Below are 15,042 nucleotides of genomic sequence, written 5' to 3' on the forward strand. Positions count from 1 at the left end.
TTAGGACTTAGGTTTTACTATCATTTATTGCTTTTGAAGTATGTTATAATCGTATTAAGTTATTTATAAGTAGGTAATAATGGTATATTTATGGTTTGTTTTAAAGATTTAGAATGCGAATTATAATATCTGATACACACTGTGAGTCTCGGTATTTCAATATTATTTAAAGGAATCTCTCGTCACTAGCAATTTTTTACTGTTCATTTGATTTTTGTATCTTTAGTTCTTTATTTATTTATTTATTTTTATTAAGAATTTCCAACAAAGAAAACATAATTTATAAACACTTAATACTAAAATAGCTTATCGTATAATAACAATATACTTTTTACTTATAGGAAATTACAACAATCGTATATTTAAACGGATAACAATTAACAATATCATGTTAGTTTAATGAAAAAATGAATTACAATTTCTGATGCAGGAATTTTTACAATTATACAAAAAAAAAACAAATAATAATTTACCAAAGTAGATCCAAAACAAATTTGCAATAATATCGTTTTTACTAATATTACTAGTTAAAAAAATGATGACTACTATTATTATTATACATACGTTAAATGAAAGGAATTTCACAAAGAGTCTGCGCACGCGCTCACCATTCAAGCAATCTAGAGATGATATGCAAACAAACATAAAACAACATAATAAAATCAATTAAAATAGAAAGTAGACTTAAAAACGGTTATTTATCGTATTGTTAAAATTTATTTGTACGAGTGTCCGTCAAATTTACGATAATGTCCCGAGCTATCGGATTGCATTCGCATATATCGGTACAAATGCGTGGGTTTCGGAGTAATAAACGTATAAATATACACATTAGATACAGGAGCGGCTATATGGTCCAATGAAGGTGGAATATTAAATCGGCTGATATGATTCAACCGAAAATAGAAGATTTGCTGTATCTCTCGATATGTATCTTATTTATTAGAGCTCTTGTTTGAATTATAAGATTGAATAGTTTTATAGATTATTTGAAATACAAATAGAAATTGCACCTCTGCAAACAGACAGAGGATGAGGTTTATTCTCGTCTGGCAAAAAATCATCTTCTAGACGTGTCTCGTTGCTTTTTAAAATCATGGAAAAACAGTCAAATACCTGCCCCGTGAGAATTAAGGAATATTAGTGTAGGTATTACATTTAAAAGCTTTGAAATAAAGTTCTTCAAACATTTTTTTACAAACAGACTACGCTTTCAAATTGTGCTACTTATGTTAAAAGAATAACAAAGAAAACTTGTAATATTTTAGGAAATAATTAAAAGATGGTAAACGTAGTCTCTATATTATTGTGTCCAAAAATAAAAATGATCAAAATATTACAATATAAATATTAAAATATAATATTACAAAATATAGATATATAATAGCATAGTTTTATACATATATAACAACTTACTACCTCTACATCTACTTAATACTCAAAGCGTGCAAACTCTTGTTAATTAATAAGTCAATGTAAATAAATAAATAAATAAATAAATAACAACAAGAATAAAGCTTTCACTATACATGTAAATGTATAATTAAATAATCGACACTCGTAAAAAATAAAACAATCCATATTCAATGAATCCAATCGGCCATAGACTATAAAAAGCCATAAATCGCGGCAAGTGATTAAACCGCGCTTAATAATGACAGGTGTAATTGGCGGCAGTGTTGCCATATTGGAATCTAATTTGTGAACGGAATAAATGAATCATTATTAAATGACCGTGATGTGCTTTAACCCGTTTCGCGTGACGTTTTAATTTATTTCTAACTAGCTGTAACATGCGGTTTCATCCGCGGGCGAGTATTTCTATAGCTCATCTGTTTTTTGTTGTAGTCCAGTAGCTTTTTCGTAAATCAGTTATGAAACCACGGTAAAAGTGAAACTTAGGCACAAAATTATCGTATTTGTACGATAATGACTCCGAACACTGCTTTACACTCGGCAGCCGACCGTCACGCGACATGCGCTACACAGACCAAAAAGTTTGAGACGATGTAATAAAAGTTTCACTTTAATATACATACATCCATGCATACTCACAAACTTTCAAACTCAAACATTTATTTATTCAATTAGACTTCTTTTAGAAGCACTATCGAACCGTCATTACATATTTTTAACAATTACCACCGATTCGGAAAGCAGTATCTATGGAGAAGAACCGGCAAGAAACTCCAGAGTTGCTCACATTTATAATATAAGTAGAATAAACCGACACTGTGAGTCCAAACTAGACGAGGTCATTATGTCACATATTCACTCAAATTTTGTTATAAAACGTTGAAAATTAAATTCAAGGTAAAACGGAAATAATTCGAGCTTTTTCCTTTTCGTAATAATATATTATTGTGCTACTTAGGTAATCGTAGCGCCATCAAATTATAATGAATATTTTACGTTTTCAACGACAGGTGAATTTCTTTTTAAATCCATAAAACGGGGTCTGCTCCTTTTACGTTTAAAAATGTAACCAATTCGAAGAAAGATCGATAAAAATATAAAGATTAAAAATTTATTACCTTGAAAGTTGAAACAATATAAAGTGAATTGAAATGAATATGAAGCTTATAAATTTAAAATACATGTCGAAAAGAGATTAAATTTTACGCTTCACGCCTACCTACATTTAGTGAAATTATATTCATGTATAATGTCATCGGAAGAAGATCGTAAAAATAATTTAGACAACATATCGAGGTTGATAAAGTAAAAATATAGGTATATTAAAAACGTCTTTGCAGTTTGCACACGATAATCCGCCTATAAAGTTAAATAATGCCACAATGAATATTTTTTTTAAATATTGTATCTTTCTCTCCCATTACACATGAATAGTTCGCAGATTGTTAACTATGTCAAACTGATGAAATGTGGATAAATTTAATCATTTCTTTCAATTAAATCAATGAATAAAAATAAAACAAGTAGATAATATAAACTGTAATTGAAATCACTGAAGCGAGAAGAATCTTTGTTCAATAAATCCACATAGACCGTAGACAGAGATATATACCTTTGTGTAATCTATGGTCGCGCGCTTTTTGACAGGTGACACGGGCACAGGTAACATAGAATCAATCCCAACCAGAGACAATAGAACGGTAGTTCCATTAAAATACAGTGTCTATGATTAAAATCTATTAGGAACTTGGAATATTTAAACAAAACACGTTCGGTGCAGATTATTGGCGTGGGCAGGGGCCAGCGATGACCTTTCACTGGTATTTCGAGATACGCAACGCTGCAGTAAATCTCCAATGTATTGTAATGTTCGAAACTACAATTGTGCTTTGAAATTGTTGGCACACATTTCGCGGTTTTGATATTAGTCAAGTGGGAGTGAAAATTTCCTTGTAGGATAAGGAACAGGTGCATTACAACACAATGCCTAACAATATTATGGTATCTATTAGGGTATTATTACCGTACGAATATGAACTGCTGAAAATATGGTAAAAGGTTGATGACGAAATCATGTTTTTTCGACCTAACCGATGTATGTATTCATAACATAAATAATGACAGCGTGCTATCTGAAAACGATGTAAATTAGAACGTTTTCACAAATTAGAGAGAGCTAAACTGCATTCTCTTGTAAAGCTTTGATATGTTCAACATTAACAAACCATTAATGTTATTTAAATTACCAAATGAGAGACACTTCGCAATACTACAGTAATGTCTAACACAGTACATACATGGGATTAACTACTGATTTGCTAAATTAGTCGTAATGTACGCTGATGTAGAGCTATTTTCCTGTAAACTAATTTTATACTAAAAATCAATCAGGAATATCAACGCTAAGTCCAAACACAATTTATTGTCAAACAAATCCGCTTGTAATCCTTAATACGTTTTCCGTTCGGCTTAACATCAGTCAGATACATTTCCGTTAAATAATCAACGGTTACTTAGCACCAGGTGTTGCCAACATTTGATAAAGTATTTGAATTTGTTGAGTAAGCTTGGATTTGTCATCACTCGTATTATTTAGATTATCGTGTGCTACAAATGTAAACTAAGTCACCAAAAATTTACACTTAGCGCAGGTGCATATTTGTTTAAGTAAAGTAAGATTTATTTTAATGATCTAAATTTATTTTCATAAAGTGCTTTTCGGATAGTTTTCCTATATGTGACCTTTATTGCTACCGAAGATTGTACTACTTTTCTATTAAAACCTATTTAGTTTATCTATTTATAATTATTATGTAATTTTCTTAAATCCCATGGTTATTCGTAAAATGTAGCTTCCAAGGCATAAAGCGTCAATTTGTATAGATGACGTTTTTGTGTATTGTTATTTATTTGCGTTAATGCATTGAACCTTACAGTGATTTATTATCACAAATTAATTTATTATTAACACTTTACCAAAGTGCACAATAAAACAATCAACAATCAACATTTGATAGATTTATTCGCTGAAAATTGTCGTGACCGAAGGTTGACAACACTGGGCATAAATAGCGAATGCTGTAAGCCCCTTTCCGTGCCACTCAAGTAATTGCTGACGCCAGTGTAGATCACTTCTCGAATATCGTAAATAGCAATATTTATATTATTCATCTATTAACAACTTCGACCTTTTACGCGGGAAATTAATAAAGTATACGCATTTACGGATAAGGGTCTTAATTAACTTTAATTTTGGTAGCTATAAGAAATAACTAAGATTAGTAAGTAAGATAGTTTCATCATTTATAACAGTGTGTCGTTGGTGAATTAGTCTCCTGAATAAGCATAATTGCACGAATATTTAAACAATATTAATTAAAAAAACGATTATCTAAGGAAGGTGAGATAATCGCCTAATCGGTGCTACATAGCGAAATGATATTCCACATGACAATTATAAAAATAATTCATGTCAAACCATTCTTGAATCTCATTATCATTCATCACAAGAACTGGCCTTAGTATAATTGCTCTTTTAACAGTTTATCTGTTCATTCGAACAAAAAGAGATCGAACGCGTAGAATTCCACCACCTCTTACATCTTATTTCCATATCCATATGGAAAATACAAAGAAATAATATTATTAACAAAGGTCCTTATTGGCAAAAAGCTCTTCCTTCGATCAATCACTTATCACAGCCTTACTGAGACAAAATAATTTAATCCGAATATGCACGTCTAAGGAAATTGTTAAAATACCAGTACTTAAAAAGATGTTGAATTAATTAAAATAGTGAATAATTACGCGATAGATGGCTCCAACACGTTTTTGTTTAGTTATGGAATGGTATGGGATTCTGTAATTGCGTCTCCGGGATGCTTGTGTCGTGTTACTGGCTTTATTACAAAGTCCTTTTAGCGTCGGAGTTGAATCGATTTTAATATTAATTAGCGTACTTTTTAGACATCGATTTGAGGATACATGTGACTTTTTTGCATGGTGTTCTTTATTCCAGGTTTTTTCGTTATCTTCCAATAGATTTTTTAATTATGACAGAAAATTAAATTTCCTTTAAATCTTTGAAAATGAAATGACCTTTCAATCAAAAATCATTTCCATCTTTCAGGATGTATGTAAAATAATTCCAAAGTCCACTTCCGAGTTTTTTAAATCATGAAATGAAACGCACGAGCTATAGGAATTTCGATTTATATGTAAACGTTATTAAAACAATGTGTTCTTGGCATAAAAAAGCGTTAATACATAATACTTTTTGTTCGCCCGCTATAATTTTCTGAAGTGGCCATCTCCTGGTCCACAATATTGTCATCTGTCAAACGATATATGCGCATGCGTCATTAGAGCTGACTCGCTGTTAACAACCACTTAGCAGACCGATTCCTATATATTCCCATTCCCCATTTATTTTTATTACCTCTGTACACGAACATAGTAGATTTTATCTGTTCTCCAGTGAATAGCGAAGCTAATAGTCTTGTCACGTTCAATACAACCTTTGTGGGCGAACAATGTTTTGATTTTGGAAAATATATTTAATGGATCTTCGCTAACTGGTCTTCAATCATTTCCCCAATGTGGAGGCGTTTAGAATCTGATAAGACGATGAATTTGTTTTCCTTTTTTGTATATTAAGGCAATATAATTAAACTAATTTGTAGTAATTGATAGAATATAAATTGAGATACTTAATCTTCAGTACGCTTTAAAACTTCTATAAAAAAATTCTGAAAATGCCAACCTTCTGAAAGGACATTTGAATACCAAAATGTGCACAAAACACTTGCAAACCTACCTATATTATAACCCAATTTAACTGTCTTTACCAAAACAAATCTTCGTATATCTTTAAATAACATTTCGATATCATAAATAAGATAGTTATCACATATCATTAGAACATATCCGCACGTATCTAACAGTAGCCTACATTAACCCTTGCCCTGGAAACAGATTAGTTAGTCTTGGTTTAAGCTCTAATATTAATTAATTTAAATTGCGTGTGGAACACAGTTTATTGCTAATACCTGAAGCGTTAATAAGGGATCTCTATTTTATAAAGGTAGGTATGTGTAACTTAATTAGCTTATGGTTCTACATAATGGCAAGTAAAGATTTTGTCTTTGTCATTAAAGTCTCTATTGAAGCTTTTAAATCACGAACACAAAAAATCTTATAAATAAAAATTATCGATGGAAAACTATTCAATCGAAAACTATTTTCGACATAAACTATTTAATTAGAGAGACAGATATTAAACACTACCTTTTTTACTTTGTCAATTGTCATCTCTTCTTTTCTAAATTAATCATAAACAGTAACAATTAAATATTAAAATTTCAATTTCAATAAACGTTAAAAAATCTGTAGCTAGTGCAGTTTGTAATACAACTAAATGGTAACTCATCAAAACACTGACCGCGCTCTACGATACTTAACTCACAAGTCACAGCTTTTGAAGTTCATTAAGCTGAAAAGAAGAAAATCTGAAAGAGACTGCCGAAATATCTTTATTTAATATAAGTTTTAAATAACTTCACAACTTTTAAGATTATAAAATCAATACCCACTTAATCACTAAGTTTTTTAACACACGACTAATTTGTTTAATGAGTTGCAATACGCGTATACAGCGCTATAGGAAGCTCTACCCTTTTTCAGACCCCATTGATTCAATTTAGGATATAACACGATCGCACCGTGTATGGATCAACTAATGACAAATACTATTTTTGATGTCATTATATGTTGATCGAAAAAAGTGTCGTTGGAATATATTAGTCGAAAAAATGTACACTTTGGCTAAGTGAGATTACTGCGTGTTTTTATAATCAAAGTTGCTCTTGCCATGTTGATTCCTGCCTTGTACACAGTATCAATTTCATGTTGAAAGAGATTGTAATTTTGTACTACGTCTCATCACATAAATATTGTTTTTCTTGAAATAAAGCCTTTTCAACTGGAAACAAATTGAAGTTTTATTTTACGATACAAAATGGATACTAATACGCTGTATATTGCCTTTTTTATGATTTTAATATCTATTTTAAATTCAACAAAACATGTCAATGGATAATTGAATAGCAATTTATGTTTAAAGATATTTTTATAGACCTATTTTAAATAATACACCTGATAACATTGGGAAAATTAAGCTTTCATCAAATTGGAATGACCATTTAATTACAAATTTTAGTATTTATTATTCAAAGATTTTCTCTCTCCCTCTTATTTGGCTCTAAGCCTGTGTATTCGACGACTTGTTTAAATTTTGAGCTATTTTGTGTCAAATAAAACTTTATTAGATCTAGAGGTAAATGATGAGAAGGTTAAATATATATATATATAATTACTAGCGGTCCGCCCCGGCTTCGCCCGTGGTACATATGAAAAATAGATGTTGGCCGATTCTCAGACTTACCCGATATGCACAGAAAATTTCATGAGAATCGGTCCACCCGTTTCGGAGGAGTATGCAGACTAGCATTGTGACACGAGAATTTTATATATATAAGAAGATATATATATATATATATATAAATGAAACCTGTTTTCCTTGGTCACGGCATCACGCGTGAACGGATAGACCGATTCGATAATTCTTTTTTTATTATATTCCTTGAAGTACGAGGATGGTTCTTATGTAGAAAAAACGTAAATATGTACCACGGGCGAAACCGGGCCGGACCGCTAGTACAAAATATATCTTAAAAATAATTGTTCAACACAATCAGAGCACAATCCACCCTGCAGCAACTAAACTATCCTTCGTGATTCACCGTACTTAGTTCATTCATAAAATAAACAAGGCATATCGCGTGTCTGTACACGCTTTGTTAATCGAAGCCTTATTGTGAGGCTTTACGATTATGCCAAATCGCATTTACATGAAATATAATGCTGAAGAACATGGACTGAAATTGTACATGTAGTTTCTTATTTATCTGTTAATTTCAATGTGTTTCATAGAGTGCATCATGAGTGCATCTATTTCAAGAAGTATTACCTAATATTATCATCATTTATTTTTACTTTTCAGCATCTAAGATTTATCTACAGAAGGAACATACAATAAATTGAAAAGAATTTAAATATCCTTAACAATATACAGTGCAACCTCGATATAACAAATCTGAAGGGAACAAATAAATATTCGTTAAATCAAATATATCGTTGAACTGAGGTTCGTTATGTTGAGGTTAAGTTGGTCTAAAATTCGTTATAAAGAGGTCTTTTACGTTTCTGATCCATTTCAACTTGAATCTTTAATAATATAGTGACGAGCAGCAGTGTTCACATTACTTTCCAATTTAAATTAAACAAAAATGATCGTTTTACGAACAAAAGCATGTCGAAACCTGTCGCGACATGAATCACATACTATGAGATTAACGAATCATTACATTAGTTTGAACTTTATATAAAGGTTTTGGGTTGACGAAATTCGTTAATTAGAGGTATTTATACTTTTCTTGATAGTTAAAAATTCGTTATAAAGAGGTTGTTCGCAAAAAATGTTCGTAATGTAAAGGGATATTTTATATTGAATCTTATGGATAATTCAAGGGGATTACGAAAAATTTGTTAAATCGAGGAAATCGTTATATTGAGGTACGTTATATTAAGGTTGCACTGTATTTAAGACTTCTTAAGTTATTGGATTATTAACAAGAAGAAAATCAATACTGACATTCTAGGTGGGTGGTCTGCATAGCCCTTTCATCACTTTTCTTTTTAGGTTTTTTCTTTTATCAAGTATCAAGTTTAAGTCGTGAGTAACTTTACTATGAACATTTTATCTAAATGCTGTGTTTTAATATTTGAAATGTGAGATACCTACCTCAATTTTACGTGAGAAAATTAATATCTTGTTAGATAACTTTGTTTTTATTACAAAACTATTAAAAGATAGATATAAATCGAATAATTTATAACCCAATCGTAAAAGGATAATTATTATATGCTAGCGGTCCGCCCCGGCTTCGTGGTACATGTTTATGTTTTCTTTCCATAAGAACCATCCTCGTACTTCAAGGAATATTATAAAAAAATAATTATCGAAATCGGTCCACTCGTTCACGCCTGGTCCGTGACCAAGGAAAACGGGTTTCATTTTTCTATACGTATATATAGATTAATACTATGTGTACATAATATTATGTAATATTTATATTATTTTATCCAACTTAAAAACTTTGAATCAAAAATAATTATAGTATTAAATTATTGTTTCAGATAATTTATACAAGCAACGAGTCTCTTCTCTCAACATCAACGTTCAATGAGGTTTGTTGAAAAAACCGTTTATATTCATTCAGTGCCTGCTACAAAAAGTATGAAGTTCTTAGATAGAATTAATATTAATTAACAGACAAAGTAATAAATTTTTTGTCACCAGGAATGTACCATGTTCCGGGGTTATACCATTGGAAAATACTTGTCGCATCCGTGGTTAACGGTAACATTGATTACTACCCACAAAAGCTTTATTTTCGACCTTATCTCCTTGTAATAAGGAGTTTACAAGTGTCGTAGATTGTTGGTAGATGAGATTAATACATTTTTTAATCATTGAATTCAACAATAAGCACTCGATCACGGGCTGACAAGCCAGTTTTTTGTGGCACGTGTCGAGATAACGAAAAAATAAAGGAATCCAGTCGCGTTCCGGATTTTAAAGACAGGCCGATGTCGTGGGATTTATATCTACTTATGGTTTTATTGGCGTTGTATGGGCTTTGGGAAATAATCTATGGCTTATTTGTGAGTGTGTCAGTTGATAAGTTGTGGATGCATGCACGAATATAATGGTAATCCTACGGGATTTATAAATTGAATGATTATGATGGATATAAATAATTAAACTAATGTTGGATAATTTTTTAATAATTATTTGGCAATTGGCAGTGTCATCAAATTAGTTACTATTAAGTGAATATTTGCTTCATATAAGATTTTATTTGTGAATTTGTAGTGTAAGGAAATAAAATGTGATTTTGAAGATTTAAAAAAAGATGCTAATAATAATTTACTTATGTCACTTTTAAATTAAATTGACAGTATAAGTATGTAGAGACTGGTAGAGACATACAGCTAACTACATTAGGACCGCTTTCCTGTTCTTTAGGATATAAACTTGCTATTCCTAAACGCGTGTATGGGTAATAGGATAAGTAACATCACAAAATACGCCCTGTCATGAGCGCTAAATTTACAGCTGTTATAGGCATAAGACTATTATTTCCTCCGGCTTTCCATCAATGGCGATCTGATACGCTATTTCGGTTCGGAAAAGAGAGTGCGAAAGCGGTCCCTTTGATAACATGACTTGTAAATAATGTAGCCGCATTTGTAGAAATCGGCCTTCCGTTTCGTACAATGTGTTAAATGCTGTTTGTTAAAAAGGAACAGTTTGTAGAGTGTGTTTTCTTTGATATTATGTAAAGTTCAAATATTTTGCCAGTTTGTACAAATTGATACAATTTTGTCAATTTAATGTGTGATTCGGTATGTTTATGAGCTGTATTTTTACATTTAAGTCTTGCCATTTTACTTAACTGACCTACTTATGTCAAGATAATTATGTCACATTAAATTATTAGTATAAAACCATGTAGATATAAATTTTTTATGAAACTTGGTTATTTCTTATTGGTTATCCAAGAATGTGGTTGCCTCTGTAAATGATAACAATTAAAGATTTTTATTAAACCTAAAGACTACCAGCTATTTGCGGAAAGAAGTGTATTGTGCATTGAAGACGCCAAGCAAAATTAAGTCTACCAAAACCATGACAGCATTTCAGTTGCGAGATCAAACACAATAATTACATACACGTCACGTGTACGTCGCTCCAAATCGCTGTAATTACACAAAACTGTCATTGTACACAATAATTTGGTCGAGATTACTATCTGAATCCTTGCTTGACCTTTCCGAAACTTAACGCTCGCCTGTACACGCCCTAAGGGGTTATAGGAAGATAAATGTCACAGATAAAATGATATTACTGTGGGTGCGATACTTTGGAAATTTACGTACTCATGTAGTGTCGAAACTGTTAAGGAATTTGATTCGGAAATTATGGCGGCCGCTTTGCTTAATGTTGTTGTAGATTTTGACAGAATTTTGTAATAGATTTATATTGTCATGCGCTTATATTCGTACAATATATCTTTGGAGAATTTACTATCAGGTTGGTGGTCTTTATACAAAGAATTTATTGTAACATTTGTAATAGTAAGGTATTTATTAAAATTTTTAATGTTCACTTACGCTAGTGGTCAATGGTCATCGACTGGATGCCATTTTGTCTTTGAAGATATTTTCTATGGTATTCCGTAATGGTTTAATTCCCATAGACGCTGCAAACTACAAAAAGAAAATATGTCCCATCCACGGTATTAACTTATTAATTAAAACTGTAGTATATAAAATCGAGCTAATTGTATATATTTTTGCTTAAAAAATAACTTGTATAATGCAGCAATAAATACTTGAACAAGTTGTCAATTAGACTCCGGCTGTGCCATCTAATTATAGATGAAAAAATTAACAAGAAAGGCAATAGGACTGTAACATACGCTGCGTGAATAGAATCACATCAAAAAACTGTTATAGGTGAATATTTCTGTGTATTTTGTATGAGAATTCGGCAGAAAACTACCTTGAATTTGGAAAAATACATGAACTTTCAATTATTGAGCCGTCGATGCCGAACACACGTGTGAGAAGTGAAACTTCTTTGGCAAGATTTTTAATGATACGAAAATCGTCGCCTTACTCCACGATGTGATGGTATTGCCAACTCTCAAAGCGTTAGGCGTTTCACTTAATTCGGACAATGTTCTCGTAGAATATTTACAAATTCATGTACAATTTGCATTATTTAATATTCGTATCAATAATAATAAATCAATCAACTACAACAGTTAGCACGATATCATAATTTACAAGGAACTGTGCGTTATGAAAATTATTTAATGTATTCTGTTTAACATTTATATTGATTCAGAGGTTACATAAAAATAAAATACCAATTTTGTTTTTGCGTATCAAGACTACCATGTATAAAAAATTCCTATTACCCAAATAATGCCTTCCACGTTCGTAAAGAACTCTACAAACGGAACACCATCTGGACATTGATATTTTCACAGAAATCGTTCCTACCATCCGCGCCGTCAGGCCGCAGATTGAGCCACTCAACAAGATGCCTCCTGATGCGCTTGTGATTATTTACGAACATTATTTTTTTTAGAAATCGTAAGTCCCAAACCGCGCTGTCAGGCCGCAGCCTTAGATCGGATTGAGCAACTCAATAAGATGCCTCCTGATGAGCTAGTGATTATTTACGAACGCAGCGATTTTCTGTGAACGCGATATCAGAACTTTAATGGCTTGTAATGCGAGATAAATGGACAAAAAGATAAATAGAAAGATAGAGGCCGTATTAAATGATACGTTCTTTGGACAGATTAAGATTTGCATTAGTTTTTTAGCGGGCTCGTTAATGTAATAGGCGCTTGAATGGACAAAAAAATTAGAATCTATTTGAATGGATCAGCTTTTACTATTCTTTTTTTACTTACTATTCTTTTATTCAATGCTCAGGATTTTTTTTTAAATATCATTGATATCGTATGCACAGCGTGAGTGAAGTTGATTCTAGCTAGATTTAACCGTAATAAAATAATTAATAACTCCACTAAGCAACGTATTTGAATTTTATTTTCAACTACAATTTTTTCTTCTACTGCTACAATTTTTTTTTGCAACTGGCAGGCCACTCACGATATATATATAAAGTAAGAAGTATTGCTAGTCTAAAGTCAATACTATACTTAATATTATAAATGCGAAAGTAACTCTGTCTGTCTGTCTGTTACTCAATCACGCCTGAACTACTGAACCAATTTGCATGAAATTTGGTATAGATATATTTTGATACCCGAGAAAGGACATAGGATAGGTTTTATCCCGGAAATACTACGGGAACGGGTTTTTCTCTGAAAACGCGGGCGAAGCCGCGGGCGGAAAGCTAGTAACTTAATATATTTCCATACACGTGGTATTTTAATGCGCTAGATTCGCTTGTACCAATAAAATCGCAGCTTTAATAGCAAATGGTCAGTTTACTTTAGCGGCGGCGCGGGGGCGTCCCGTCCTTTGACAAAATTGATTATGCTAAAGCTACATTAGAACTTGGTTTTAATAAACTATTCTGCTACACTAGCTATGCTACCAATTTATGATGTAAGCTGTAAAGATCTGTTAACAATAATTAAATAACATTTAGACGGCGCATAGGTTGAGAGATGACTTATTATAATAATAAGAAATAATATATAAAGACATACACATAAAAAATACATATATAATTATAGCATAGATAGATACCAATGCTTTTATTACATATTTTAACCCATAACAAATGTCATTCCTGAACATATTGAAAAGTAGTACTAAAAGTCTAAAGAATGAGTAGACGCTGCCATATAAGCGTGCGATATTTTATCGACTGCGATTAGAACTTAATAAAAGTGTGCGTAATTTTACCGTCCATTTTGCCCAGGTGTCAATAAAGATACACGCCTTAATGATCCTCTACTTAAGTCATAACACTAACCATTTTAACATCTCACTATGCTTGCACTCAACACGTTTTTCTACACGGCCAATAAAACAAACTGGAACCGATATATTTGCGAGCAATAGGGAAGCTTAAAAGCTATTTGAATGCAAATACCCAATTGAGCCGTTTACGGTGAAACTCACGACTTATTGCCGTAAATTAAGCGTTTGTTCAATCGTTTTGAAAGTGTATTGAATGCTTGTTGCCAGGGGCGTGAGCGGACGGTGCAGGGCCTCGGATTTGCTACCTTTTGGGGCCCTGCTTGCCTTAATATAAATGGATCTGTTCATGGAATAATTAAGTGTATTGTAAGTTAAATTTGCCTTCAAAGATGGAATCAGTAGGTATGTGTGTTATTTTATTCATAATACTAAATAAATAGATGTTGACGACGTTTGATCAAATAATAAAAAGATCAAAATATAATAATAGATTATACCGCAATAAAACTCTACATCATGCGTTTTTACTAGATGTAGAGTTTTATTTATTTTCACTTAGTGTGTTGGCTATCGTATAATTTCCACAATTTTTACCATATCGTCGTCGTTTCAGCCGTGGGACGTCCACTGCTGGACAAAGGCCTCCCTCAAGGACTTCCAGTACGACCGGTCACAGGCGGCCTGCATCCAGCGGCTTCCATCTTTACCATATAATTTATAGAATTTATCTAATGCCCCATATTAAACAGGGCCTCTTGAGATTGAATCCACTCCCGCCAAAAGTTCCTCGCTCTATGGTTAACTCAATAACCGCATATTATACTTCAGCAAGATGTCCAAATGTATGTATTGTGTCTTGACACTGGACAGACACACATACAAACATTCCGATGTTTTAAAAGCTTAACACAAGAAAATTATTACATGTAACTTTTGTAAAGAACCATATTTTTTTGTACCATATACTTAATACATAATAAAATCAGCTCCTATTAATTACGATATTTCCCTTTAAAAAGTTATGAAAAT

The 15,042-nt window shown here is 31.9% G+C and overlaps 1 long non-coding RNA gene across 1 annotated transcript in view; it reads left to right on the plus strand.

Annotated features, from left to right (window-relative positions):
• Positions 1–14,441, plus strand: part of LOC149486343 (uncharacterized) — an 84,803-nt gene extending 70,362 nt beyond the window's left edge. The window contains exons 2-3 of the long non-coding RNA XR_016315918.1: positions 9,673–9,723; positions 14,281–14,441. This is a non-coding gene — a long non-coding RNA (uncharacterized LOC149486343). The remainder of the gene's footprint in view (positions 1–9,672; positions 9,724–14,280) is intronic.
• Positions 14,442–15,042: the final 601 nt, after the last annotated feature.

The sequence above is a fragment of the Colias philodice genome, chromosome 8 (assembly GCF_061535455.1).
Source record: "Colias philodice isolate Cphi_HAF_F1 chromosome 8, ilColPhil1 Martin Lab GWU primary, whole genome shotgun sequence".
Taxonomy (NCBI): Eukaryota; Metazoa; Arthropoda; class Insecta; order Lepidoptera; family Pieridae; genus Colias; species Colias philodice.